Source organism: Cuculus canorus, chromosome 18 (genome assembly GCF_017976375.1).
Source record: "Cuculus canorus isolate bCucCan1 chromosome 18, bCucCan1.pri, whole genome shotgun sequence".
Lineage (NCBI taxonomy): Eukaryota > Metazoa > Chordata > Aves > Cuculiformes > Cuculidae > Cuculus > Cuculus canorus.
In genome coordinates this window covers 7,190,628-7,217,913 of record NC_071418.1, presented here as the reverse complement: position 1 = coordinate 7,217,913, position 27,286 = coordinate 7,190,628, and the positions used below count along the sequence as shown (strand labels likewise).

The 27,286-nt window shown below is 56.8% G+C and overlaps 1 protein-coding gene across 8 annotated transcripts in view; it reads right to left on the bottom strand.

Moving 5' to 3' along the window:
* RBFOX3 (RNA binding fox-1 homolog 3) overlaps positions 1 to 27,286 on the bottom strand; it is a 193,666-nt gene that overhangs the window by 98,656 nt on the left and 67,724 nt on the right. For 7 of the 8 annotated variants that reach the window (XM_054082980.1, XM_054082983.1, XM_054082985.1 and 4 more), the window contains exon 2: positions 3,872 to 4,015. The gene's annotated coding sequence lies outside the window, so the exon portion shown is untranslated. Of the gene's footprint in view, positions 1 to 3,871; positions 4,016 to 23,414; positions 23,433 to 27,286 lie in introns of those variants that run through there. The other variant, XM_054082982.1, reaches the window with a different exon arrangement.

The following is a 27,286-nucleotide window of genomic DNA, read 5'->3' as shown; positions in this document are numbered from 1 at the left end:
ACGGTTGCCTCTGCCAAGGGAACAGGAGCAGCACCCAGCTGTTGCTCTTAGCAGCGAGCATCCCAGCGGCTCTTTTCCACATTCACCCCCTAACTCCCATGACTCCATCTCACCTCTGTGAGGTGTCTTCCACAGCAGGCATCACCCCCAGGGCCAAACCACAGCAGGGTCACCCACTGGCTGCCCACACCTCAGCGGTCCCAGGACCCCATGCCCGTGGGCTGGACCCCGCAGTCCCACAGCGAGCCTTGCTGTGCACAAGATCCTTTCCATATGGGAGCAGCCAGCGGAGCTGCCAGCTCCCAGCTCCAGCGCTTGCTGCTACATCTGGAAACTCTTTTCACCCTTAATTGTTCTCAATGCTTTAACACGCGGAGTGACTAATAAGACACTAATTGGGCAGCGTTAGCAGCAAGAGATGGAGTGGGGAGCATGGCTGGCAGTGCCCTCTGTGACGAGCCAGTGCTCTCCCAGCCACTTAGCTGCCGGTGTGCCGCAAGTATTATAAATCACTACAAACCCAAGCGGCTTTTGCCTTCTCAGCCTTTGCCAGAGTGGTGGTAAACCCACCTCCAGCAGCAGGGAGAGCAAAAAGCGGCAGATTCCAGGTCGCCATCTCATGGCAGTCTGCACCCTGGGACCAAGAGAAGAGGGGACACAAGGGGCCCTCAGGAGGAACGATTCTGCAGAAAGGCACCTGCTGGCTCCCTGATCCCCCACATCAGTCTCCTCTGGCACCCAGGGCTGCTGAGCCTTCACACCACCGGCAGCATCGCCAGCCCGCAGCTTGCGTACTCGGCACTGGTGAGCTGGGCTCCCACTTGGCATTGCTTACGTCAAGCAGACAGGAGAAGACAAGTGATAAACGGCCACAGGGAACACAACCGCTCCTGGGTGATTTATGGCATCGGTTGCTGCTGCCAGGGAGCTGGGGCAGAGGATGTCTGCGTTTGGGATCTTCCCGTGCCCCAAAGAGCCTGGGGGTGATGGCCCCCTGCTGCCAGAGCTGCTCGGTCCTGGGGGCCAACCTACTCGAGGAGCTTCTGTGGGGCTGCCAGCCCTGCCCACGCGTCTGCTGGCAGCGCCGCACTTACTGGAGCTGCTCGACAGCGGGAAATAGGCACAAATCTTGTTACACACTGGCTAAGCCTCCCTGGGCATGTTTTCTATAAATCTCCTGGAATTTATTATATGATAACTAGCCTGGAAAAGCTAAATTAAATCCACAGCCAAGAAACTGACTTTCAAGTGTGACCTAATTTACTTGCTCGGAGGGGAGGGAGGGAGCGGGGATCCCAGTGCCAGGCGTTCGCGGGATGACCTCCGCGCGCAGCCGCACACCCCCGTCCTCCTCCTCGCCGTGACTTTGGGGACGGAGCTGCACAGCCTTTCATGTCTGAACGGATCTCGCACTCCCACTCGCTGGAACAAAAGCGCCTCGAGGGCTCCCCTGTCAGATGTTTCTCCATTGCTCATCTTCAAGCCTTTCTTTAAGGAGTGCTCTCCTTCCAGGGAGGGTCTGGCAGATTTGGGGATGATGGGGAGCATCATCACAAGGGCTCCACACCAGTGTGTTCCTCCATGCTCAGGCTGCTCCCCATCACCCAAAGTGAGCCTCGTGCACAGGATCTGCACCCTCATTTGAGGCTCATGGCCAGCAACCTAAAGCCTTTGTGCAAGGACCTGGTGAAGGAGATGGCTTGCAGGAAATAAGGTTTAAGGGCAGGGAAGAATGCAGCAGGGAGTAGATCCAGCTGGGGAAGAACCATAGAATCGTTACATGGGAAAAGACCTTTGAGATCATCAACTCCAACTGTACCCGTCCACTACTAAATCATATCCCCAAGCACGTCATCTACCCGCCTTTTCAACACCTCCAGGTATGGTGACTCAACCACCTCCCTGGGCAGCCTCTGCCAGCGAAAGAGTCTCGGTGGCATGTGCATGAGCGAGCCCACTTCTGCCTGAGTGCCCAGAGCAGAGCCATGGCTGTACTGGCCTGACCAGACCAGGCACATTGCCCCAGGACAGGCAACTCCTTCTGGTGCAGAGGCAGGAATGGGACACAGCCGAGGTGACTCCAAACCTTGATAAAAAAACAGCAGCACAGCCCCAGCCTCCAAACCCATATGTGCCCCAGTGCACCCCAAGGTCCCAGGTGGAGTTCCCAGCCCTCCTGCTCTCAACTGGGCACTCACGATGGGTCCGCTCTGGCACGCCGTGATGCTCTGGGGCAGCCCTACGCAGCTCCTCTTCCCATGACCAGCTCAAGGTGCAGCCCCATGCCATCCCTGCCCACCCAGAGCCCCACAGCAGCACACTGGGTTCCTGGCTCTTTGCAGGCGCCGGCTGCACGAGGCACGAGCAGGGTGCAAGCAGCGCAGGCTGGGCCTGCGGCAAGGGCGACGTGGGCAGAGCGGGACCGCGGTGCTCCAGCAGACCCGGGGGTGGGCGCAGGGCTGGCACACGGGCGCGTGCTGTTGTTCTGGAACGGAGTGCACTGGCAGAGCGGCATGTGGGAAGCTTGCATAATAGTGCCAGCCCACACTACGCCTGCTCCTTCCCAGCATGATCAGCCCCTCGCTTTCATGAGCAATAACATCCACCCAAAGTTTTCTAAAAGACAAAAAAAAAAAAAAGCTTCAAGGTGATACACAGAGCTCAGCTGCCTTTGCTGCCTTCAAACTGATTAATGCAGCTGGGAAATCCATCTGCACAGCCTCTTTGCAGAGGCAAGGCTTCTCTAATCCCCGGCTCGGGACAACCTCTGCCCCAGTCGAGGACGAGGATGCTCAAAACTATGCTCCCTATTTGATGATTCCTGAGCATGCACTTGGGACTGGGGCTGAGCAGAGGAGCTGGCGTGCGGCGAGCAGCACTGCAAAGCAGGGACGTGCGGTTCCTCAGCACTGGGCCAAGCTGGCTGGTGATGCGCGGCTCCGCTGGCATAGGCGATGCCCCTCTGCTCACACCAGCCAGGGAAAGAGTTGCCCTGGTTCTGGGGTCCCCCCAGAAGCAGCAGTCATCATGACAGTGTGCTGGGAGATGCAAGCACCAGGAAACGCATGCAGCAGCAGACGGTGCCGCGTGGTCTCTTCCTAAGCAGCGCCCAATCCCCAACCACCATGGTGTAAGCACAGCTGCAACAGTGCTGCTGCAGCCCCTCTGAGAGCCAGCTGCACCCCTGGGTACTCGCAATGCTGGGAGGAAACAGGGATGATGGCTCATCTGGAGAAGAAAATGGCACTGCCTTTGCTAGGTTTAAATTTTAACTACTCATTCAGCTGGTGCAAGCTCCCAGTGCAGGCTGGTATCAGCACAAGGAGGGATTTTAGTCCATGTAACATGAACTGACAGGGATGGGTTCAAACCAGACCAAATGGAAACCACAGATGCAACCACGGTGGGGTTTTGCTGTACGGTCTGTACTGAGAGCACGGTCTCGGCGGGTCTGGCTGGGCTGTGACACACAGGGCTGTGCGTGCATCACATTCACACACTCCCCTGCCCATGTAGGGGGACCACAAGATCTCACACACTTTCAGATCCCCACATTCCTGCAGCAAGCAGGAGAGAGATGGCTGAGACGGATCCCCACGGAGCAGCAGGGAGCCCAGCTCACAGGACAGGATCAGATCACCCCCAACCCTCTGTCCCATGAGGGCTGGAGCAGACCTGGCTTCTTCCTGTGACGCTCCCCTTTGCCACATCATCTCAAGAGAGCCTGGACCTCATGTGGGCACAGGATCTGCAGTCAGTGCTGGTGCAAAGCACACAACAGGCAGAATCACAGTCTGTTGCCCCAGGTACAGCCCATGGGAAGCAGCAGCTTCATCCTCAACCAAAAAACATCTCCAGGCACCCCCCCTACCTGGGCTGCTCTGTGGAAGCGATGGACCTGGAGGCCAAGAGCAGGTACCTCGTGCTGCAGTCGCAGGCAGGAGCTCACACTCGCGTTTGCCCTTCGGAGCTGTTGGGAAGAGCTGTTGGGGTCTCACAGCAGCAGCTTCTCAGCCTGCAAGAGAGAGGAGAGGCTCCAGTCCCATCCTTGTGTAGGCATCACTGCTAATAACGGAGGAGGACGCAGCAGAGCTCAGCGCCTCTGAACGCCACAGCTTCCAGGGACTTGCACACCACTTGTCCCACTCTTTTAACAGCACAATTATCTCGCGTCTGAAGAGCAGCTTTGGAGCGTGGCCTGGCTGCCAGGACCCTGCCTACTGGCAAAGCCTTCCAGAGAGGGGAAAGCGTGTCCCTGGAGAATGGGGCTTGGCCGCAAGGGGTGCATGGCGAGTCCCTTGCTTGAAGGTCCCAAGTTGAACTTCATCCCAGTCTCTGCACTGATGCAGGATGCTGAGGCTGGTCCTGCCCCTCAGAGAGCACAAGCCCTGGTCTCAGCAGAGTGCACAGGATGGAGACAAGGAAAGGCAAAGGCTGCTTCCTAAGAGAAAAAATATCCCCTGACCCACCCATTCCCTCCTAAAGGCTCCTCAGAGGCAGCCTACAGTCCTACACCACTCTCAACAGCTCTGATTTGCTTTTCCCCAATCCAGGTTGAAATGGAAATAATTTAACAGCTTGTCCCGTACTGTAATGGGACTTTTTTCCCTGCTCCCCATCCCAGGCAACACATCCGTCATGACGCTGAGCAAGAACGTCTAGCCTGCGACCTCCGCCAGGCAGCCCCCCTGCCCGCTGTGAGTTATGACACCTGCACCTCATGGCAGGATGGGCTCAGTGCGCCGGCTCCGCGTTCAGAGCAGAGATTTATCCCCTCGGCAGAATAGGGGGCAGAGGCCGGGAGATAAGTCACAGCAAAGCTGCAGAAGCGTCTCTCAAGGTCCTCCAAGGTTGGCTCATTAAAAAGCAAGGAGAAGAGGAAAGGAAAAAAAAAAAATGCCCGCAGTGGTGTGGCTCACGAATCACCCTCCCACCTTCAAATCAGCCAGACTTGAGAGGGAAGCAAAAGGGAGCCGGCAGCCCTCAGGCCGGGTCCGCAGCAATCTCCAGGGATGCTGCTGGCTGGGGCCATGTGAAGCTACCAGCGTCCCCCGAACACCCATCCCAGGAGGATCCCAATAAGCAACGCAGCGCAGTGCCCACGTGGGGATGCCACTTCCCTACAGTGCTCCGGCACCCCTGGAGAAGAGGCATGAAAGCCAGGAAGCAGCTGATGGGCAACCCACAGAGCCTCTCAGATGCTGGCCAGGGGATGACGTGAAGGAAGATGGGCAGAGGGATCCCAAACACAGCATAGAACTACCCCTTCAGCTCCCTGGTGATCCCAGGGCAGGAGATGGCACGGGACGCTGGGTGGGCATGCTCCCACGGCTGTCTCCATCGGTGCAGAAAGCAGGTAGGCGAGCAGCCCAAAGCTCTACAGTCAGCATATGCCTTCAGGCCCACATCACCACCCTTCCTCAGCTCCATGGTGACACCCATCTCCTGTCTTCAGGCTCCAGCATCCGTGGCTGCCAAGCATGGATGAAAACCTCGGAGGCACACATCCCTCAGCACCCAGGAGCCAGTTGGAGCATGCAGATGTGCTGAGACTGGTGTCTGCAGTCACCAGCTCTGGGGTGCAGCCATTGGGATCTGCTGCAAAACCCAGGCACAACACGCATGCTGCCAGGAGCGTGCACCATCCCCACAATGGATTCCTATCACCATTTTCGGGGAACGACCACAGAAAACCCTCAGAGAAACTGTGAACAGCACAGGAACTCCCCAGCCTCCCCAAACTTGATGAATTCCCCTTCTGTCTCATTAGCCCTGCTCATTAGGCTCTGCCTCTGATGAGCACACAGAGCTACAGCACAGCTCAGCACAACTCCATGCTCCCCAGCCCCTGCATCCCAGACCCCTCCCACATCAGCCTGTCCCAGCATGATGCCCTAACCACTGGCAGAGGAGCCCATTTGCTGTCCTCTCCCTAAGGCAGCCCCTCTTTTCTCCTCCTTGCATCATTTGTGTTACCAGGACAGCAACAGAGCTGGGGATTCAGCAGGGATTCAGCCATCCTGGCTCCTGAGAGGCTTTTTAATCACACACATCTTCACTTTGTTCCCTCCCAACGCAGCCCGCACCCCACTTGCCAGCTGCCCCTGGCATGCACCGCCAGCCAGCCAGAGAATGGAGCAGGCAGCCGGGATGGGCACCTCCACGCTGCCCAAGCCAGCGCTGGGCACCCTGCATCCCCTGAGGCTGGTGAGCCCATCACCTCCAGGGGAATGGGCCCAAAGCGAGTGCTCGAGGCACAAGCCACATTGAAGCCTGCAAGGGGATTAGCAAGAACACAAGGACCACCTTCTCCAAGTTCCTGCATCACACAGGGTGAAGAACTTCACCCAGCAATCCCCAAAACGACAGCTTATGCCCGAGCCCAGCTTCGCTCTTGAATCACCTCCCCATGGCTTCAGTAACCCAAAGCCCTCCCAGCCAAATCCCAGCCTGGTGCTGGGCAGCACTGCAGGCAGCACCCCACCAGGGAGCCTCCCCAATGCCTTATTTCCAACACAAACCCATTTAGCTTCAGCTTCCACGCTCAGATTGTGGGGTTTACCCGAGACTCACAAAACCTCATGCACACGCAGCGAGTGCAGGTCATGATAAACACAGGGAAAACCCAACAGCAACCCTAAAACAAGCTGAACAATGTTTTTTTTTCAGCACCTTCTACCTTCAAATGCAAACCCACGTGTAGGCGACCAGCAGCAACCCATGCCCACTGGCAGCCAGCCCTGCTCTTGCAGCATCCCACACACACACCCGAGGGAGAGCGGTTTGGCCCCGGGAGGGGTGTGGAAGTAGATTACTGAACCCCACACGGCACCTCCAGGAGCCACCGGGCTTCTACTACACAATAAAACATTGCGATTACATCTACAAGCCAACCTCTGGAAGGCTAAGAGGTTTTATCAAAGCCAGCAGCACCCCAGGGAGCAGAAAGAAAGATAAGGGCAGCTGCCCGCAGCATCCGCAATCCCAGAGCCAGCCCGGTGGCTGCTGCTGCTGCTGCAGGGGGGTGCAGGACCAGGGCTGTGCCTCCTCATTTTTGGGCAACTGAGCCCCTGCCTCTACCTCCACGCTAGGGATGCTACCCAGAAGATGCCTGGCCCCTGCCCCAGCACGGTCGGGTTTGGCAAGGCAGTGGGATGATGGAGAAATCCCCCTGGTCAGGGCAGTGCTGGAAAGTACAGCCAGGGGTGTGGGGTGAAGGTGAATCCCCACTGTGCTTTTTCCCTTGGTTGCAGAGGAGGGGGAGAGCGGGGCCTCTTTCAGCAGAAAACGCACTGAAGCAGCACTCCAAGCCTGTGCAGCCCGAGATACAGCTCCTGCTTCAGCCCAGATCAGGAGCTATTTCCCACTTATCTGTGCAGAGCCTGATATCTGTGTAGCAGAACACAGTGCTTGGTAATAGGATTTTGATGCTGAACAGAAGATGTTTTTTCCCTGAGTCTCACTTACGTCACACCTGGAGGTATCCATGGCCATAGAGGTGACACAGAGGAAGGCTAAAGAGTTTCAACTCTTGCGCTGAGGGAGCAGCTTCTCCTTTAGCTGCAAAACAGCAGAATTAAAGCAATCTAATATTAGCTGCCCGCTTCGTGCCCCCACTCCAGCACAGCCCCAGGGAGAGGAGGGAGAAGCACACATCCCTGCTGCAGCATCCCCACGGCTCTGCGGCAGCACTGGCACCATCAGGGCTGCAGCCTGCAGTTGGCAGGACCCTTCTCCAGCTCACAGACCCCTGTGGGAGCAGGCAGAGCCCTCCAGCCCCTGGGGCTGTGCTGGGGGCTGGAGCCAGGCCAGCCCGAGGGCATCAGCAGCTCCCAGCGCTGCCTCGGCCCTGGGCTCCGCTGTCAGCTGCATCCCACACCGCGGGGACCACCCACGCGCAGCAGCAGCAGCAGCAGCACGGAGCCAGGCTTGGGTGGCAGAGCTGCGCTCGCAGCTGCCTTAGGGAAAGGGGAGGAAGGTTTGTCAGCTCCCTGTCACCCTCCTCCCCGTCTGAGCGAGAGGAAGGTTCCACGCACCCCCGCTGCCGGAGCTGGAAAAGTCTCTGCCTGCCACAGACAAAACCAACGGGATGGAAACCACCCCCGCAAGGTGCAGGTGACTTCTCACCCAGGGGAACGCCGCCGGTGTGGAGTCAGGGATGTCACTGCCTCCCACGGCGCAAACCCACCGGCAAAGGGCACTCGCAGAAAAGTGCCAGGCTGGTGGCTCTGAGCATCAGTGGGGAGAGGAAAGTCCGGCCAAGGCCAGGCTGTCCATCAGCGCGCTGCGGCTGGGCTCCGGCAAGCTGAGTGAGCCGGAAAGAAAGTGCTCATTAGGAGCAAAGCAGGAATGCAACTCAAGGTGCTCCAAGCAGGATGCGTCCTGCTCATAACGCTTGTGTTTTTCGAGCCCAACTCTGGAGAACTGAGAGTTATCACAGCCTTAGTTAGGAAAGAGCCCCACTGCACTAAAGGTGCATTGCTGTTAGATAAAAGAGCCAGGAAGAAGTGAAAGACAGGCGATGAGCGGAAGGAGAAACCATCTGGAACAAAAGGATGGAGAAAACCGTCCCGGAAAGTGCTGCGAGGCGGGAGACGGAGAGGATCCATCAGCTGGCCCCACCAGCCAGGAAGGCAGCCTGTGGGGAACAACCCCCTGAGTCTTCACAACTCCATAGTCATCCTGCAGTTAGGAACATCATCCTCTACCTTTTTATTCATTCCCCGATGCTCCGAGGCAGTGCGGTGGCTGTGAGGAGCCGGGATGCTTCCCCACCCACCTCCAGCAGCAGGAACAGGGGTCCAGGCAGGGCTGTGGGTGCCTGCTCCCCCGGCACAGCCCTGGGAACCCCTGGGGCTGGGACACGGCTCCCACCCAGCCCCAGAACTGCCGGGCAGATGCACCCTGCCCCTCTGGCACAGGTAGTAGAGACAGTCACCAACGTCCTGCACTGCCATCACAAGCAGCCCCAGCACCGGCAGTGATGGCCAGGATTTCACCTACACCCAGGGAAGCAGCAGCCACAGCCCTGCTCTCGCTCGCCCAAGAAGCACCCACAGTACCCATAGGGAGGGATGCCTGGTCCTGTGCAGGCAAGACGAAGCAGTGGCACTGCCAAGCTGCCATGGACTCCAACCTGCACACACCACGCACAGGCAGCTCCTGCAGCGGGGGACAGGGATGCCAAGACAACGGTTGCAGTCTGTTTATCTGCACAAGTGCATTAAGTATTCTGCACAGCACTTTTGCTGTAAATCACTTCCTATTCAGACTCACTGCTGAGGGTCTCTGAAGGTCGATTTTCCATGGTTATGACAACAAAAACTAAAATTGGGTCAAACCTGAAAGGTATTATCTTCCTCCAAGCTGCTAAATGCACAATAGTAATGAGGTTGGTTAAGCAATTCACCCACAGCCTGCATTATTTGCTCTGAAGATGTATTAACCAGTTAAATGAGCGTGATAAGGCAGGTCTGCTTATTTCTCCCACCAGCCGCACAGATCTGAGGTTCTGGGTCTCCGTATCCCAGCTAATAACCGAGACCACAGACACGCTGACAAAGGCGGCCAGCACCGTGCCGCTCCGGGCCAGGCTCTGCCCAGCCTGACCTGCTGGAATACAAAGGGAACTTTAAAGGCATGCAGCGGCTGAGAGCCATTTGAAAAAATAATTATACTTCCTCCCTCCCCTTTCTCTTTCTTCTTCTTAAACACTCTCCCCCATCCAACCTCCTGATGAAAGAGAACGAACCCGCTGCCCGCCCTGGCGGAGAGGTTTTAGCAGCAGCCCCGCTCTGGGTTGGAGATTTATCCCTGGCAAATATGTGCGGCTGACCCAGCTGCTCAGCATCCACTCCTGATGCTGCCGGGGTGCGCGACTGGCAGGTCAAAACCCACAAAACCCACCCTCTCATCTCAGCGTGCTGCTCCTCGCACATGTTGGAAGATGCTTTGTGACCGGTACCTGATGGATGCTGGAAGCCGCCCCTGCTCGCACCAGAGCTCTCCCTGCTCACTGCAGGGGCTGCCCCAGAGCCCCCGGGCACCCATCCCGGCAGCCTCCACCCCAACAGGGCAGCGATGGCAGCTGTGGGACACAAAGATAATTAGTTTTTATAGATTTTCTGCTGTTTTTCCTAAAACAAACACCCATAAATGTAAATATAATGGATGTAAACAAGCATGACCCTAAAAGCCATATGCAGCTGTATGTAACGGGGAGGAGGGAGGGAGGAGGAACACTTTAATTAATCCCTAAAATGAATGAGATGGAAAAACTCGAATTGCATGGAAAGCATCTGGTACCGCTGCAAAAGGGGCTGCCTAGGACACAGGGTCACACTTGGCTATGTAATGCTACCAGCGCCACCAGCTCCCATGGCGGTGGGAGAGCCAAGCTAAACCAACATCACCTGGAGAGAGGAGACGGCAGTGGCGCTGTGTGACACGTGCTACAGCTCTGAAGCCCCAAGCTGGGTGCATCACAGTCCTGCCTACTCAACTTGGCTCTGCTCTGCAAAAGGCTGATGTCTCGAGTCTCCTGGAAGTTGGGTACCCACAGCCTATGGTCCCACCAGGGCAATTCCTCAGTACCATTTTGAGGAGTCTGTACGAGAAGAGGGGTTCAGAGAAGCTCAGGCTCTCATGGGCAATGGAAGCCAAACCCTTCCACCTTCCTGCCAGGCTGGTTTTCACTGCAAGCTGCCCAAACAGCCACTAAGGGCAGCTGTTGGGGCAGGCAGTGCGTAGGAGGGCAGAGAATAAAAGAAAACCCAGGTGCTGCAGGGTGAGGCCGTGCCCTTCATGAGCTGCCCTCGGGTCCCTGGCTCCATCCCCAGTGCAGGGAGGGATTTCAGGGCACCTCTGCAAGCAGCCTGCTCCCACAGGAGGATGGAGACCAAGGGAGGTAGCAGGAGGTTTCCACCACCCACGAGAGGGACCCAGCCACCAGCCGGGGAGCACACGGAGGAAGCACGGAAAAAGCCTCGGCATCTCTCCCGGTGATCCAGCTGGTGCTTTGCCAGCAGGAAGGAGCTGCATGGATAAATGCCAGCACTTTCTAGCACAGAAGGATGAAGGTATCCTGAAGTGGGCTCCGTGTTGACAGAAGCTCTGAGACCAGCACTATGACCTCCACAAGCCACCTCCTGTGTGACTGAAAGACAGCAGCAAAATGGTACCTGAGGAAGAAGGGGGAGAGAGACCACGGAGCAGATCCAAGGAGCTCCAAGCAGGGAGGAAAAGGGCTGTTTCATGAGGCTGGCAGGGGTCAATTGGAGAGGTAAAAGCAGATCTGCACAGCGTAATGGGGCAGCAGTGGTCCACATGATGAGCTCTTCCAAGCTCTCCCAGGCCTCCACCACAAGCTGCTGGTGCACCAGGCACCTCATCAAGAGCGGCTATTTGTAAACAAATGCAAAGAAAGTTGGATAAACTGGAAAGACAAATTTGGTGCTCCTGCCCTTTTAAGGTCTACAACTCCAGACCACACAGAGAAGAGCATAGCAGAGGGATGGAGGCCAACTTGGGGTATTATCTCCAGAGGTCAGAGCCTGGGCTGTCCCTGGGCTCTGCAGCACACCGTGACTGGGGACAGGAGAACCAGTCTAGTGCACCAGCACCAGGGACCCTGGCAGAGGGTAGAAGGTACCACAGGGCCAAAATGCTACCACGCAGAGGATCCAAGATGCAAGCAAGAGAATTGCCTTGCCTCTGCCAGGCTCTGGACTGACTCCCAGGAGAGCTGTGGGCAGCATCAGATGGCTTCACTGCCTGTGACACCACCTGCCCAGTGGGACAAGGAGAAAGGAGACGCCACACCTGAAGCTGGTGAGAAACCAAAAGAGCAAGCAAGGACCTGAGCCAGCACCCTGGCAAGCTCACCCACACAGACTCCTCAGCCGTTGCTCTCCACACCAAGGGCTAGAATGACAGTATGCCACAGTCCTGCTGGGAAGGGAGAGGAGGACCTGATCTCTGCCGGTGTCATCTTCCACAGCGCGAGCAGAGGCAGGTTAGCACAGTCTGATGAGCTGCACAAAGGCCCCGTGATCATTCCCGATTCCAGCAGTCTGCCCGTCCGCGGAGCCATGCCTGCACCCCTGCCCTGCTTCTGCCTGCACACACACTCCAAGCTCTCAGGCTGACGCTCAGCTACAGAGTGTGAGTTCATCAGATCTGTCCCACTCCTCCTCTCCTTAATGATTTTAAACCTTGTTCCTTGCCATCGGCCACTCACTGGCCACATTTTGAAGAAACCACCCCTTGATCAGCCACTGGAAACGCCAGGGGCCAGGGAATGAGGGAATTCCTCATTCTGGCTCAAGGTGGACTGTGACCCTTGGCCACCCCACGGGGCTGCTGCCGCGTTCAGCTCCAGCACACCAGCAGCTCCCACTGTGTTCATAGCCCACCCTGCGCTTGCAGCAGCCCCGCACAGGGCTGCTGTCCTGCTGCTCTGGGCCAGCAAGATCCTGAGGGATTATCTTTGATCCCAAACCTGGAGAGTGAATACACGCCGTGGCTCATCCTGGAGCAACACCGTACACAAGCACTGCTCCTCCGAAAGCTAGAGAAGCTTCTCAGGTTTACCTGCCAGATAAAGCCCCAAAGCAGCGTGAGTCGGCTGCACCGGTGAAACGCAGGCGCATCACCGGTGCCAGTGCCCACCTCTGCCATGGCAGTGCAAGGCCAGCCCACTCGGCACCATGCTCCGCTCTGGGAAGCACCAGCCCTTTTCCTTACCTTGGCACGGTGTCCATGCTGCCAAGGCTCCTTGTTGGCAAAGGCTTCGATGGGCGGGTGGGATGGTGGCACTCCCCCAGGAGCCACCCAAGCCCCAGGGCTGCCACCACACAGGGCTCTGCACCTCACCAGCCCTCCTGGCCGCCACGCGGATGCATGGCTCCCAGTACTGCCTATGGAGCTGGCTGCTGCAGCGCACGCGTCCTCCCCCCTGCCCTTTCCAACACCGCCAGTGATGGGAGGGAGTTAGAAATGCCACGAGAAGCATTCCTCATTTTGAGAAGCCGGATCATCTGAAGACTGGCAACAGCCCAGAGCCCAGCGAGACAAGCCCCAGATTTATGACCAGCATGGACAAAAAGACAGAAGAGCTTTAGTGAACCCGTTAAGACCCCATGGGAAAGCAATAGTGAGAAATCTGAGTGACCTGGCAAATTCACCTCTCCCTGGGGAAAACAAAAGCCACAAGAAAGGACCCCAGCAGCCCCAGGGATTGAGGAGAGGGAGCTGCCAAGGGACAGGGCACCTGGCGCCAACAGGGAACGCATTGGGACAGTGCAACCTGCTCGGGGAGCGGGGACACGGCAGCTGCTGGGGCAGTAAAGCATCACTGCTGGAGCACCCCGCGTTGCCTGCGGCACAGATCCAGCCTTCCCCCTCCTCCTCCTCCTCCTCCAGGGCTTCTTCCTCTCCTTCCCCTCTTTGTCATTCCTCTCAGCTCACGCCTCTTCTCTGCTCTCCTTCAGCTGCTCGCAGCAATAATCCAGGGCACTAACGCCCTGGCAGATTGCTCAGTGCCGCTCCCCAGCTGCTGCTGACCGGGGTTTTAATGACTCCCCCGGCCCCAGCAGGGGCTGATCCCCACCTCCACCGGCTCCCAGCAAGGTTCTCCCCACCATTCCTCCTCCGCAAAATACTTGCACCTAATGAGGCCCAGACACGCTGCACGGATGAGCACGGAGCATCCACCACCTCCAGGCTCAATGGGGGCTCAGCTCAGGATCTGTTCTCGCCTCGCACTCGAGCTCTCAGTCACCCTAGGGATTCAGGTAATCCTTTCCAAAGCCCCGGCATCGCAGGGCTCCCCAGCTTCCCAGGACAGGCAAGCACAGCCAAGGGCACCAATGCAGCAGAGCCGGAGGGGCCACAGGCTGACAGCACGGCGCTTATTCCTCAGGGACGGAGAAGGGACAACTGCGGCTCAGTGTCGGTCAGATGGATGCTTCTCAAAGCATCGCGGCACAAGGCTCTGCAGAGGCACGGATCAGGCAGGGGAGCGGGACTCTGCCTGCCCAGAGGACAGGCAGCACTCTGGGCTTCAGGTGCCCCAATGGTGGCATCTGCCACGAGCGCCCTGCCGAGGGCTAAAGCTACCAGCAAGAATAGCAAAGGGTTGCAGCGCAGGATGGAAAGCATGGATCTCTTCCCCAGCAATGAGGCCAGGTATCACTCCGGGACCTCAAGAAGTTCAGGCAGGAAAAAGTCAAGCCTTGTCCCTAGAGCAGAGCTGCCCACGCCAGACCAGGCAGGACTGTGTTGCTGGGAGCAGAGGGATGAGCCAGCAGCGTGGCCCCCCGTTGGTCCTGCCCATCACCCCCAACAAGGCCACATCTGGATCCACCATGTCCAGCTCCGGGCCCCAGCGCAGGGTGGACTGACGCAGTAGAGTGAATCTGGCAGAAGACCAGGGTGATGGTCAGAGGCTGGAGCACAGGACAGAGGCACAGAGATAGGGTGTTCAGCGCCGAGAATGGGAGGCGTAGGGGCACTGGGGGAGTTACGAGGAGGACAGAACCAGGGCAGGCAGCAGGGACAGCATAGGAGCTCCATCTCCAATATCCCGCTTCCCCATCAAATCTTGCCATGCACATCGGCAAAGAAATTGTAGAAGCAAAGTCCCGAAGAAGAAGACACCCCAGCAGGCACCATCCAGGAACCACAAAGCACAGGCAGTGCTAACTGCCAGCAACCACAGCCAGCCAGTGCCCTGCCCAGCATCACCAGATCTCAGCACCTTTCCCAGCTGCAGGGAGAAGAAGCAGATGAGCCTGAGGGTGCAGTGGTGACCCCCCCGCAGCCTCCAGCCCGGCCTGACCCCTCGCAGCCTGGCACACCGCTTGCTGCCAGGCTGCAAGTCCCTGCGTCCTGTCCTTTAATTAACATTCCACATGTAAAGTTGGGATTGTAATTACTGCAACTGATTAACAGGCCGAAGGTAGCCCGTCTCCGAGGGAGCAGATTAGCAGAGGCTCTCTCGAGCTCCTGCTCTCACCTCGGCACTGTCGGTGCATTTTAAACAGGGGCCCGATGCCCCCGCAGCCAGTGATTAATGGGCGAGCTGGGCAGGGAGGACGTGCGGTGGCTCTGTCCCCGCTGCTCTTCCCACGCTCCCGCCGGGACAGGACCAGGATGGGACCGAGCTCCAGCAGCTGGGGGCTATTGGAGAGAAGGATGCCGAGCAGTGATTCCCAGAGCCTGCTCTCCCCGCTGTCAGCACAGCCCCTGCCCAGGCAGCACATCTAGGGAAGCAGAAGATGATTCCCAGGAAGCCAAGGACCCTGTGCATGGAGAGGAGAGATCGTCTGAGAGCAGCTCCCCAGCACGCGGGTAGGAAGCGATGCTGCCAGATCCTTCCCTCCCCTCCGATGTGCTGGTCATCCGCCGTTTACCTGGGCTCTACGTGGCCAGAGCAGGATGCTCGAGGCTCAGCCAAGCCAAGCAAGCCCTCAGTGCTGGGGCTGCAGTGCAGGGAGTTCACACCTTCTCCGCAAAACATTCTCCTTGATGAGCTATTCCAAAAAATTAAGTAGCTAGAGAGAACTCTTCCCTGTCCGGGCTATTTGACACTCTAGGACGCGAGTCATTGGCCTGCTGCCACCCCTGGGTCTGCAGAGCTGTGGGGCCACATGCACCCTGTGGGGACACGGTGTCCCATAGGAGAGTGCCCTGATCTCCTACCAGGGCTGCTTGATGCACAGGGCAGCAGGAAGGGAGCCCAGCCGTGCCCCACAGCAGTCCCCCCAGCACCCAGCCCGGCCCCACAGCAGCCCCACACCCGGACAGTCCAATTTCTCACCTCCCCCCTGGTTTCTCCTCCAGCTCTGCCCATGCTGGCAGCATCACCTGGCCACCAAGTCTTGCGCAGGGGTGTCACAGCCACCCTCATTGTCACAGCAGAATCATGCCAGCACTCGGGACAGGTGTCCCTTACCCCTGCGGGGCCAAGTCCAGCCTGAGCCACATGTCCCACTGCTGCCCAGCCACCTTCAACCCAAGCAAAGCAGCTCCTTGGCCAGGGCCTTCACACTTTGTGGATGTGAAAACACATAAGAACATCCCACGGCCTGAACTTGCCTCTTTTCCCACTTGGCAGTGGCTTCGGACCCCGTGCTGCTCACCAGTGTGTGGCTGCACCACGATCAACCTGGGGTGTGCAAAGGGGAGCTGCCAGCAGTAGCACGCCCAGCGCAGCTCCAGTAATTACAAGCAGGTAAGGCTATCAGCTGTAATTAACCACTATCCACAGGCAGACCGCTCCGCTGCAGAGACTTTCTTCCCTTCTTTTCCCCAAGACTGCAAAATAAATTATCGTGCAAAGTTAGCAGAGGCTGAGCTATGGAAACAATTAAACAAAAATTAAATCTAATTCATTTATACTCTGAGCACAAAGTGGATAATGTGGGGGTTTTCTTCTCTCTCCTCTCTTTGCCTTGGTGTTACAGAGGACTATTATGGGAAATTAATCACGGGGAAAAAGCAATGAACGTGATCTATCGCTCTTTAAAAGTGCACTGTAGTGATTATATAAAAATCTATTAGAGAGGCCAGGAAATAGAAGAGTGACACCATTTAAAAGGAAAAAGGAGACAGGGCTGGTGGCAAAGGGATCGATTTCTTAACAGACGGATCCATGACAGAGAGAGCGGGAGGAGGTCAGGCCCATGCTGCCACAGACCCCGGGGTGGCTGAGCAGACCGTGCCCAGCCCCTGAGCTGGGATAGCTTCAGGGGATGCGGCTGCACACCAGGGCTTCACGCAGCCTAACGGCGCTGGGCTCCGCACCCCTGAAAAGGCACCCTTACAGCAGAGCTGGGGCTGCCATGGCATGAAACGCTGGGGGCTTAGGGCTCCAAGGAGCATGGTCCCATGGTACCTGCTGCTGGCACGAGCATGCCAACGGGGCTTAAGCCTTCATGGTGCTGCCTGAGCTTTTTGCCCCAGCGTGACCTCCCATCTCCCAGGGGCTCCGGTGCTCACCAAGGGCTGGGAGGACAAAGTCCAGGCGGTGGCCACAGCAACAGGAGGGCTTTGGGGTGCAAGGATGCCCACAGATCAGCTGAGTGCAGCTGTTCAGCCACCAGCAGAAGATGCTGTGGAGACTGCAGCACCAGCACTGACAACAGACCACTGCCCTGCCCGGTACAGCCCCAGCGCTCTCCCCAGCCACGAGCATTGCAGTCAGAGGCACCACCAGCAACTCACGAACCCTGGCAGGCTGGGGAAGAGCCAGAGCCACCAACACAGCGCTGGGTTTTACTGCCCAAACAACAAGCGCTTCAGCCACTTCTGCCTGCACAGGGATGGTCGCCCCATGCAGCTGCAGCATCACCTCACACTCCCTCCCAGCTCAGGGGCATCCTGGCACCGGTCCCCATCTGAGGGGTCCCCAGGAGAGCGATCCCTATCATTAACAATGATTGCAAGAGCAGACCCTCACTGCATTGGCAGTAAACAAGGCTGGACCCTCCCCAGCCACCCCCCCGGCACACACTCGGCTGTTTAACGGCTGCGATAAAACCTTCGCCAAGGCAGATTCCACCGTAAATCCTGGCCCACAGTGAGGCCAGCCCCGGGCCAGCCTGACGCTTTAACGACACCATCAATCCCCAAGGAGCCCGAGGGGGATGCGCGGGCCCCTAGTGCTTGGCCAGCCAGGATCCGACCCTGTGGTGAGGGGGTCAGGGTTGGCTCTGAGCCCTGCAGGGAGCCACCCTGGGATGGGATCCGCAGCCACCTGGGGAGGGATGGGGCATCCTTCCAAGCGGCCCCAGCACGGTGCCAGTAGGTGCCATACGTCAGGGCTGATGCTGTGGTGAAGTGGTGATCGGCCACTCATCTCCAGATGCACAGCAGGTAATCCCACACTAATGTGCAATCCCGTGCCAACGGGTAATCCCACATTAATGTCCAATCCCATGCCAACGAGCAATTCTACACCAATGGGCCATCCCACACCCAGGGCCAATACCTCAAATCAACACCTATAAACTCTCCACTTCTACATTAACGCAGGCAGACGTGCCTTTATGTGAATTTAATGGAAGTTTCTCCTCCCCACCAGGCAAATGGAAGCCAAACACACCACTCTCCCTCTGATGCACGCTTTCAATGATTTGGAAGAAAAAAGTGGGGAAAAAAAAAAACCTCCTTTGATCTCAGCAGCCCATTTGTTTAGCCCATGCCAGGATTTAATTGAGAAGGGATGTCCTTGAATAAAGGCGGAGATGTCCTCACTCCCTGGGAAGTCTGCTGTGAGTCGTGCAATCCGCTGTTTTCTGCTCATCCAGGGACATTCTGGGACAACATAGCCCCAGGGCCACTGCTGCATGTCACCCATCCAGACCCTGCACCGTTCATCACCGGGTGCTCCAGCAGTGGGTAGGCTGCTGCGCCACAGGGCTGGGCGAGGAAGGCACCAAACGCCGAGGGATGGGTGCTCCCAGGGGACATCGCTCTGCCCCCAAACCCAGCACGAGAGAGGAGGTGGGGGGTCAGCTCCCCAAGGCCACTGGTGTGGAGGTTGGAAGAGCCACGCGCATGGTGGGATGAGGACCGGGGCTTGCTTGGCACTGGCAGAGGGGCTGCAGGTGAGACGCACCGCCCCGGAGAAGCCAAGTTACGGCACAACAGAAGGCGAAGGGCAGCCTGTGCTTGAGAGCTGGTGCTTGCACTCAGGGTGTCGGCACTGTCCCCTTGCAAACACCTTCCACGCTGCCAGGCTCGGGAAGAGAGGAGAAGCCACAGGAGAGAGCCCGCCAACTCCAGTGGGGAAGTCAGCACCACCGGCCACAGCAGGCAGCTTCCTGCTCATTTCCTCGCAGCCTGCCTGCGGCTGCCAGCACTGAGCACCCCGGAGCCCCCATCCCTCCTCTGCCAGCTCCCTCCTGGCAATGGGCAAACGCATCCCTCCTGTCCACATTGGCTTTCAGCAGCCACAACGCCTCGAGCCAAGGAAGGGAAGCAGCCCTGGGAGCACCCTGCACCTGCCCACCCCCAAGGAGAAATGGCGAGGGACAATGAAGGCAGGAGGGTGTCCCTCAGCAGCAGTAGTGCTGCACCCTCAGATTTGGGTCTCCTCACTTCCTGCCTCTCTGCCCCTGCCCAGCACCGTGGGTGTCAGGCGCCGATCACCCAGCACCCTCCTCCTCAGCACAGCTGCGTGGGTGTCTTTCCACCCCACGGCTCTTGCTGCAAGGCTCCCAAGCTGGGAAAGCATCATTCTATTTTAATCCAGCACTCTTCCATCCATCCCAGCGAGCCTGGCTGCGAGTGCAGCCCAGGGAGGGCTCTGCTCCCGAGCCCCCACGCCCCACTGCGGATGGAAACACCCCGAGGCTGTGCTCAGATAAGCCAAGCCAGACGGAGAAGGGGGCTGGAGGGAAGCAAAGGCAGGGATGGGGCTGGCTATAGTCCACCTGCTGCCACTTCACCCCCATAACCCCCACAACGAGAGAAACTGCAAGTACAAAGCTGCAGCTGCAGGTTGGGACGCGTGCCCCCTTCTCCTGGAGGCTGGCTGCGCACTGCGTGGGAAGGGGGAGCAGGACTAGGGGGGAGACCTTGGTCTCACTGGACAGGAAAAATTATTCTGGCCATAGACATGAATTAATGGTGATAAAGGTGAGTGCAGTGAGCTACAGGAGAGGACACAGGGAATTCCCAGCTCATGAAAGCATTGGCATCCTTCATCCCATGGTAACAGCAGCTGCTTTTGTCCTCATCTGTTAAAGTCCTTGTCCTCCTCCTCCCCAGGAGACCTGTGCTCAGCTCCGCAGCCATCCCACCACCATCCCACTGGTCTGTCACCCCCGTGGCCAAGCCCTGCCGCCAGCATGCACCATGACAGAGCTGTGGAGTGCCGCGACCAGGGGATGCTGTGCCCCCCGCACAGTTCTGGGGCTGCAGCTGCGCCCGGAGAGCGCAGTGGGCTGTGGGCGGAAAGGGAGCAGGAGAGCTCTCAGCCCCTGGACTCCACTGGCTGAGCTGGGCTAAAGGCGAGCTGATTAAAGCAATTAGGATTTTAAATAGTAACATCAGAGTGGCTCATCAGCACTGAAGAGGCAGTCAAATGACGAGTCTGAGGATCCTATTTAGGGATCTCAGTTGGCTGAAGATGCTAAGCAAGGCCCCAAGGCTCCCTTATATTAAGACGGGTCCAGCTGCCTGCCCAGCACAGGGGGGTCCCGGGGACCCCACGGACCCTGCAGCCTCCCCAGCATCCGCCCGGGCACACGGAGAAGCCTGTCCAGAGGGTGCCACCAGGGACAGCCCCATCCCCTGCCCTGCAGAGAGAGGAAGGGGTGGTGAGGGCACCCAGAAATTCCCACAGTGGCTGCATGGCACGCCAAGGATCACCCCGGCTGCCCCCTCCTCCCTTTCCTTAAGCTTGGTGTTTATTCTCTCTAATAAAGGCTTTGGGAAGGGAACGTGGAAAGAATTCGGCAGCACTTCTCAGGAGGCAGCACTGCATACCAGCAACCAAAAAAATACCTTTTGCAACAGATAAAGCACAACACACGTTTTGTCTGCTTGGACTCAAAATCTGATACGCCAGAGATTTAAAGCAGTCTGGTGGGAAATCCATCTATTTTGGTGCATACGAATCTCCAATCACAAAGGAATCTGGACACAAATACAGATGCAGGAGCAGCATAAACAACCATGAAATGCTCCATACGCTTCTCTCTACTCTCTGATTTCCTAACCTTGCATTCATTCCTTGCCATTGCCGGCTAACTCCTGGGTGCAGATGGGTTCAGCACCCATCCCAAGCGCTTTCTGGGCCCAGCGCCTGCGGATGTGGTACCGGGGATGCCTACAACCCCCAGTCCCATCCCAATGGGCACTGCAGCCCAGGACCAGGCTGCTGCTCCAGACCTCTTTATTCCCACTCTCACAGCTGCATCCCAGTGGGATGGCATGCTTGCTGAGCTGCTCTATGCCCCCGGGCTCCTGTCCGTGTGCGATGCTGCGCTGGACATCAGGAGGACAGGGCTGCACCCAGGGTGGCAGTGACAGCTCAGCTGCAGACAGGACAAAGAGCCATGGCCTCACAGGGGAGCACCAACACAGGGCTGGACCCACTCGCGCTGGGATGAGGAGAGAAGAAAAAAGAAAAGGGCAAGAGCAAGAGGGCAGGAGCTGCAGCCTGAACACAAGCCACTTGTCGACTTTCTTGCAAGCTCCAAGATGCTGTGGGAGGGTACTGGCACAGGCATATTACATTTATTTATAGGCATTTCTGTGGCACTCAATTAAACGCTGTGGTGGAGATATTGCAGCGTGAAGAGTATTTAGAGCTGTTTAACACCTCTTAGTCGGCAAAAGCCCAACTGATGCCTGCAGCAAATTGGGAAAATGCACATAGCAAGGGCAAAAGCAAGAAAGGCTGCCCTATCCCAACCCGATCTCCATTTGAGGAGATAGGATTGATGCACTTGTGGCAGAGCATCCTTGAGCCTCGTGTGATGCTCCACTGCTTCTGGGTCAGCAGGCAAGGGACTGGAGTCACACAGCAGGACCAGCATCCCTCCCTGCCCTGCTCCAGTAAAGCTGGTTCCCTCCAGCCACTCTAAGCCCTCAAGCGCAGTATTGCCAGCCCTGCTGTCCCGTGGGCCCTGTCTGCGTGCAGCACAGCAAGGCTCCTGCCCATCACACTCCTCAGCATCCCCACCAGCTTCCCAGGCCTTGCTAAGGGATGGGATCTACCCAGAGGAGGGCACAGAAATTCCTGATGCTCAGGAAAGGCTCTTTCACAGCCTCCTCTGAGCTTCTATTCACCGCTCTGCAAAATCTCATTGCAACTTCAGATGGCGAATGGCTGAGCCGGTAGATCTCTAGATCTCAAGAAAGCCGCTGGGGGAGACAGTTCAAAGGAAAGGCTGACAAGTGCATGTCAAGGTTAGTTCTAATTGCACCGCTGCAAATTCACCAGTGGCACTTTCACCCTCTGATCTCTTCGCTCCCCTCTCCCGCCCTGCCTGCAGTGCTTGGTCCGCTCATCCCACAGCCACATAGCTCCCAAGCGCAGCGGGAAGACACACAACCACATCTGGGGGCACCAACAGCCTCGTGCCCCCACCGCTGCTCACCAGCGGCAAGCTCAGGTCACGCAACAGATAGAAGAAAGAAAGCCCAAAACACAACTGCAGGGAGATCACAGCATCATAGAATGTCCTGAGTTGGAAGGGACCCACGAGGATCATTGAGTCCAACTCCTGTCCCTGCACAGGACAACCCCAACATTCACACCGCGTGTTTGAGGATACTGTCCAAATGCTTCTGGAATACTGTCAGGCTTGGCACAGTGAATGCTTCCCTGGGGAGCTGTTCCAGTGCTCCATGCCCTCTGGGTGAAGAACATTTTCCTAATGTCCAACCTAACCCTTCCCTGGCATATCTTCCTGCCTTTGCCTTGGGTCCTGTCATTGGTCACCAGAGAGATCAGCACCTCCTCCTCCTCCTCCCCTGGTGAGGAAGCTGCAGAGTGCAGTGAGGTCTCTCCTCAGTCTCTTCTCCAGGCTGAAAAGACCAAGTGACTTCAGCCGCTCTTCATACGGTTTCCCCTCTAAACTCTTCACCCACTTCATGCCCTCCTCTGGACCACCCGGCCCTGAGCGATGCCAGCAAAGCACTGCCAGCCCTGGGGCTGCTGCCTCCCCCGAGGCAGCTTCCTGCGGGCTCTCCCATGCCTTCCTCCCGGTGCCACAAACCCCGAACCTGCTGGCATCCCGGCAGCGGTGACTTTGCTTTCATCAAGCACGCAGAGGAGCCCACTGTACACCCGCACGGGAGATGCTCTTCTTCTCAGCACCAAACCTGCAGAGCCCCAGCCAGCAGAGCAGTGAGCATCACCCCTGGCCAGGGGCAGGACAGGGCCAGCGGGTGCAGGGTGGCCAACGCTCGCCCCACCAGCTGCTCCCGTGCACCCGGGCTCCTGTCGCCTGCAAATGGATGCAATTAAGTTGATACTGCAGCGGGACGGTAATTGCTGTTTCTTTAGCTTGGCAACACGACCCCGGAAACCCCCATTATACTAATCACTGTCAAACGAACACAATCGCAGAACACATAAAAACCTGGTGTACTTCATGGTGAAATATAACACCGCAGAAGGCTGAACCGTGTCATAAATCTGCTTAGCATTTAACACTGCCTGCTAAATGGCTCCGCTTAATTATAGCTCTATAAACACGACTTTATAGCAATATCAATACAGTCAAAAATCAATCCCGCTGATGGACAAATGGACAGACTCACGTCCTGCTGACCCCAGGGCTGGCCAGCACTGCTCCCTTGGGCACGGGTGAGCCAGGCTCCGCGCTCCTACAGCTCAGAAGGGATGCTTACGGATGCGCTGATCCCAGGCAGTTCAGCCCTGCTTCTCTTACCCGTCCTGAGCACGGCACGACTCCGCTGGACACCGTTTCCAACCTCCCTTCGCCCAGCACCGCTGCCGGAGCCGCAGACAAGACATTAGCATTACAACCCACACTGATCTTTGTCAATTATGCTACAGTATTTGAGCTCTAACCAGCTTCAAATTGAATCAGGACGAAATCATCAGTATAAAAAGAGCCCGCACCAGCCTTTCAATTCCAGCACTGGGAAAAAAAAAAGTTATACATCTCATAATGGCCTTCTACCCCATAATGAACAGGAAAAATAAATTAGATTCCCAGCTAAGGGTATATTTATACAATTTCATTATGCGCCCATGAGCAAGTCTGGTTTTCACCAAGATAAAAATGAGCTCTCAGCAATGCTTGTACTAAATAAATGGAGTGATTTAACAGCTTAACAAGGAGTGCGATGGAGGGGTTGAGGAACAATGTCAAAAATGGAAAATAAAAATTAAAAAAAATTAAAATGCTGGCACTTCTTGAACCACGCTAGCGCTGTTGGGCCAGACTCCACCCACTGCCCGTGCCCAGCAGCGTTCACGGGCTACGAAGATGGGAGACGGTGGTGCTGGGACTGCAGGCAGATCTACAGGCTGGTAGCAGACAGCATCCTACCCTGCTCGGAGCATCACTGAGGAGATGCCTTCCTACTGCTTCATTTTCCGGCAGCTCAATGTACAAGTGATTCTCATGAGCCAAAAGCAAACAAATCAGGTCCCTCTCCTTGCTGGCTGTCGGCAGGGTATGAGCATGAGCAGGTCCAGGTCCTGCTCACTCCAGCTCACTCCCTACCACTCCTGTGCTGGCTGCCCACAGGGGCAGCAAGGATGTTCATGGCAGCTTTGGGGCTGGAAAGGGATATTTGCAGTTTGAAAATTCCTCCCAGACTCTGAAACGTTCAAGCCAAGCAAGGCTCCTCTCCTGGTGCCACCCAGCAGGGACCAGGACAGTGGTGGCACTGCCAGGCCACCCCAGCAAGCTGCTCCCTCACTGGCCACCAGCACTGCCCTGCTGACTGGCTGCACGAGTGCAATGTCCTTGCCGTGGGGAAGAAGCACTGAGGAAGGTGGGAGCTCGCTGGAAGCTCACCTCCACCCGCTCAACTCTGTGGCAGGTTTGCAGCCACCACAGCACAGTGGGTGATGGGGATGGAGCAGCCCATGGTCCTTTCCAGCCAATTTCACCAAAACCCAAAGGGAATTTCCCAGCCCCTCCCTCCAAGGGAAACCTGTTTAATCAACCTCCTGTTACCCAGTTCAGCCATAAGGTGGAATCCAGGCCCACTTTCCCTGCTCTGCTTTGAGGCTCTCTGCTTGCAGAGACTGCAGCGCATCCCCTGCTGTGAATCTCCCTCATGCACAGCCAGGAGAGGACCCAGCCAAGCCACCCACACGTGCCGTCGAAGGCGTTTGGAGGAGCCCCTCGCCCTCTACAAGGTTATCTGCTCCCGGTGAAGGCTCCTCCAACCCACCTTCTGCCACTACTGAAAAGAGCGTGTCAGCTCCCCCCAGGCCCCCAGCCCGGACCACACATCCATCTGGGCTCAGCATTGTGTGTCTTCTCCAGCACAGTCAGGCTGATCCTAAATCCATAACCCACACTTGAACAGCTCATCCATTTAATGGCAGATAGCTGCCAGCAGGCAAATCTGTCCTCTCAGCAGCAGCAAAACCAGAGCTAAGCAGTTGCTTGCTTTTTTCTTTTTTTTTTTTCCCTTCCCTTTTTAAATCAATTTTGAGGCCACATGGTCCATCAGAGTGATCTGGAGACCAGGAGCCATCTCCAAGACAGAGCTGGCTGGCTTGGCTGCCTATCACAGCTCTCCTGCCACAAGGTGACATTTCCCCCTCCATCCTCCCTACTCCAGGGAGCCGCGAGGATTAATAGTTCAACAGAGCTTTGGAAATATGTGCGCCGAGAGTTATGAGCCTGATTCGTAATAGGAGTTCCCTCCCCTGCTACAGAGATTAATCGCTGGTGCAAATGCAAACACCATTTGGGCTCAACCATCCCAAAACGCAGCGCAGCTGGAGAGGAGCGGAGCGCGCTGATGGGGCTTTGTGACGCGTAACGCTGTCAGAGCCTTTGTCTGCACCTTTACCCCGTGTATTATGAAAAAAATTTGTTGTGGAATGTATCAGTTCAAAGCTTCTGAGCACTGTATGCAAATAAGGCACAAGCCCTGGAGCCAGCCCATGCTTCCTCCTGTCAGGAAGAGTTACTGGGCAGCCCTGAAGAAAGCTTTTCTCCAGCCTCCAGCACCGAAGGAGCTCAGCCCATATGGGCAGAGACAGGTTAACAGCTGATTTATGCTTAAACACCTTAATAAATCACAGAGTCACAGAATCACAAGGTTGGAAAGGACCCATTGGATCATCGAGTCCAACCATTCCTAACACTCCCTAAACCATGTCCCTAAGCACTTCATCCACCCGTTCCTTAAACACCTCCAGGGAAGGCGACTCGATCCCCCTCCCTGGGCAGCTGTTCCAGTGCCCGATGACTTACTGTGAAGAATTTTTTTCTGATATCCAACCTGAACCTCCCCTAACGGAGCTTCAGGCCATTCCCCCTTGTCCTGTCCCCTGTCACTTGGGAGAAGAGCCCAGCTCCCTCCTCTCCACACCCTCCTTTCAGGTAGCTGTAGAGAGTAATAAGGTCTCCCCTCAGCCTCCCCTTCTCCAGGCTAAACAACCCCAGCTCTCTCAGCCACTCCTCGTCAGACTTGTTCTCCAGCCCCCTCACCAGCTTCGTTGCTCTTCTCTGGACACGCTCCAGAGCCTCAACATCCTTCTTGTGGTGAGGGGCCCAGAACTGAACACAGTATTCGAGGTGCGGTCTCACCAGTGCCGAGTACAGAGGGAGAATCACCTCCCTGGACCTGCTGGTGACCCCATTTCTGATCCAGGCCAAGATGCCGTTGGCCTTCTTGGCCACCTGGGCACACTGCTGGCTCATGTTCAGTCGGCTGTCAACCAGCACCCCCAGGTCCTTCTCTTCCGTGCAGCAAACTTCCGTGCAGTGAAAGCCTCAAATCACCTCCAAAGAAGCCATCCTTCTCCTACTCCCTTGGCTGTGGGAGATGCTGCTTTGGGTGCCCACCTGGCTGCTTCCCTGCCCAACAGGGAGTTGTGGCTGGAAAGCACAAACCCAGCACTGCCCATCCTGCCCAGCCCCTCAGGGGCCCAACGGGACCTCAGACGCATTCCTGCTGCTCTGTCCTGGGTGGAGCAGAGCTCTCATCAGTTACACCAGCCCTCCCCAAGCTGCTCCCAGCAAAGGAAGGGATGGAGATCCCCTTCTCCAGGAAGGCAAGGACCAACCCCCACAATGCACTGTCCTGCCTGCTCTGCATTAGTTCCTTGTCTCTCTAATATAAATAATGGCCAGATAATTTTTAATGCACTGCTTTACCCAGCCCCAACTAGAGCAGTTTCCCAGGTTGCGGGAATCCTTTACAACTCTCTGAAGGATCAGCAAATGATTTTTCACTCTCTCCTTTTGATTCAAGAGAAGGAGAGGGATCTCAGCTCAATAGTAATTAGAGTGAACTGCAGCTTTTAAGCAGTCAAAGCTCATGTTACCACTGGGATGCAAGAATGATCTAATCAGACACCGGGGTCAGATAACCAAAAAAAATAAATCCTTAAGGAGATGATAACAGTTTGGTTCTGTCCCGAGCTGAACTGCCCGCAGCCCCTGAGGCTGGGGGAGAGGCAGGGAGGAGTAGGATGGAGATGTCAGCACAGCATGGGGACCCACATGGGGAGCCTGGTACAGTGGTAGGAACCTGCCTATCCCTCTGCATGGTGCTCAGCCTTCCTCTCCAGGAGGAAGAGGAGAACTCCCGCATCTCCTCA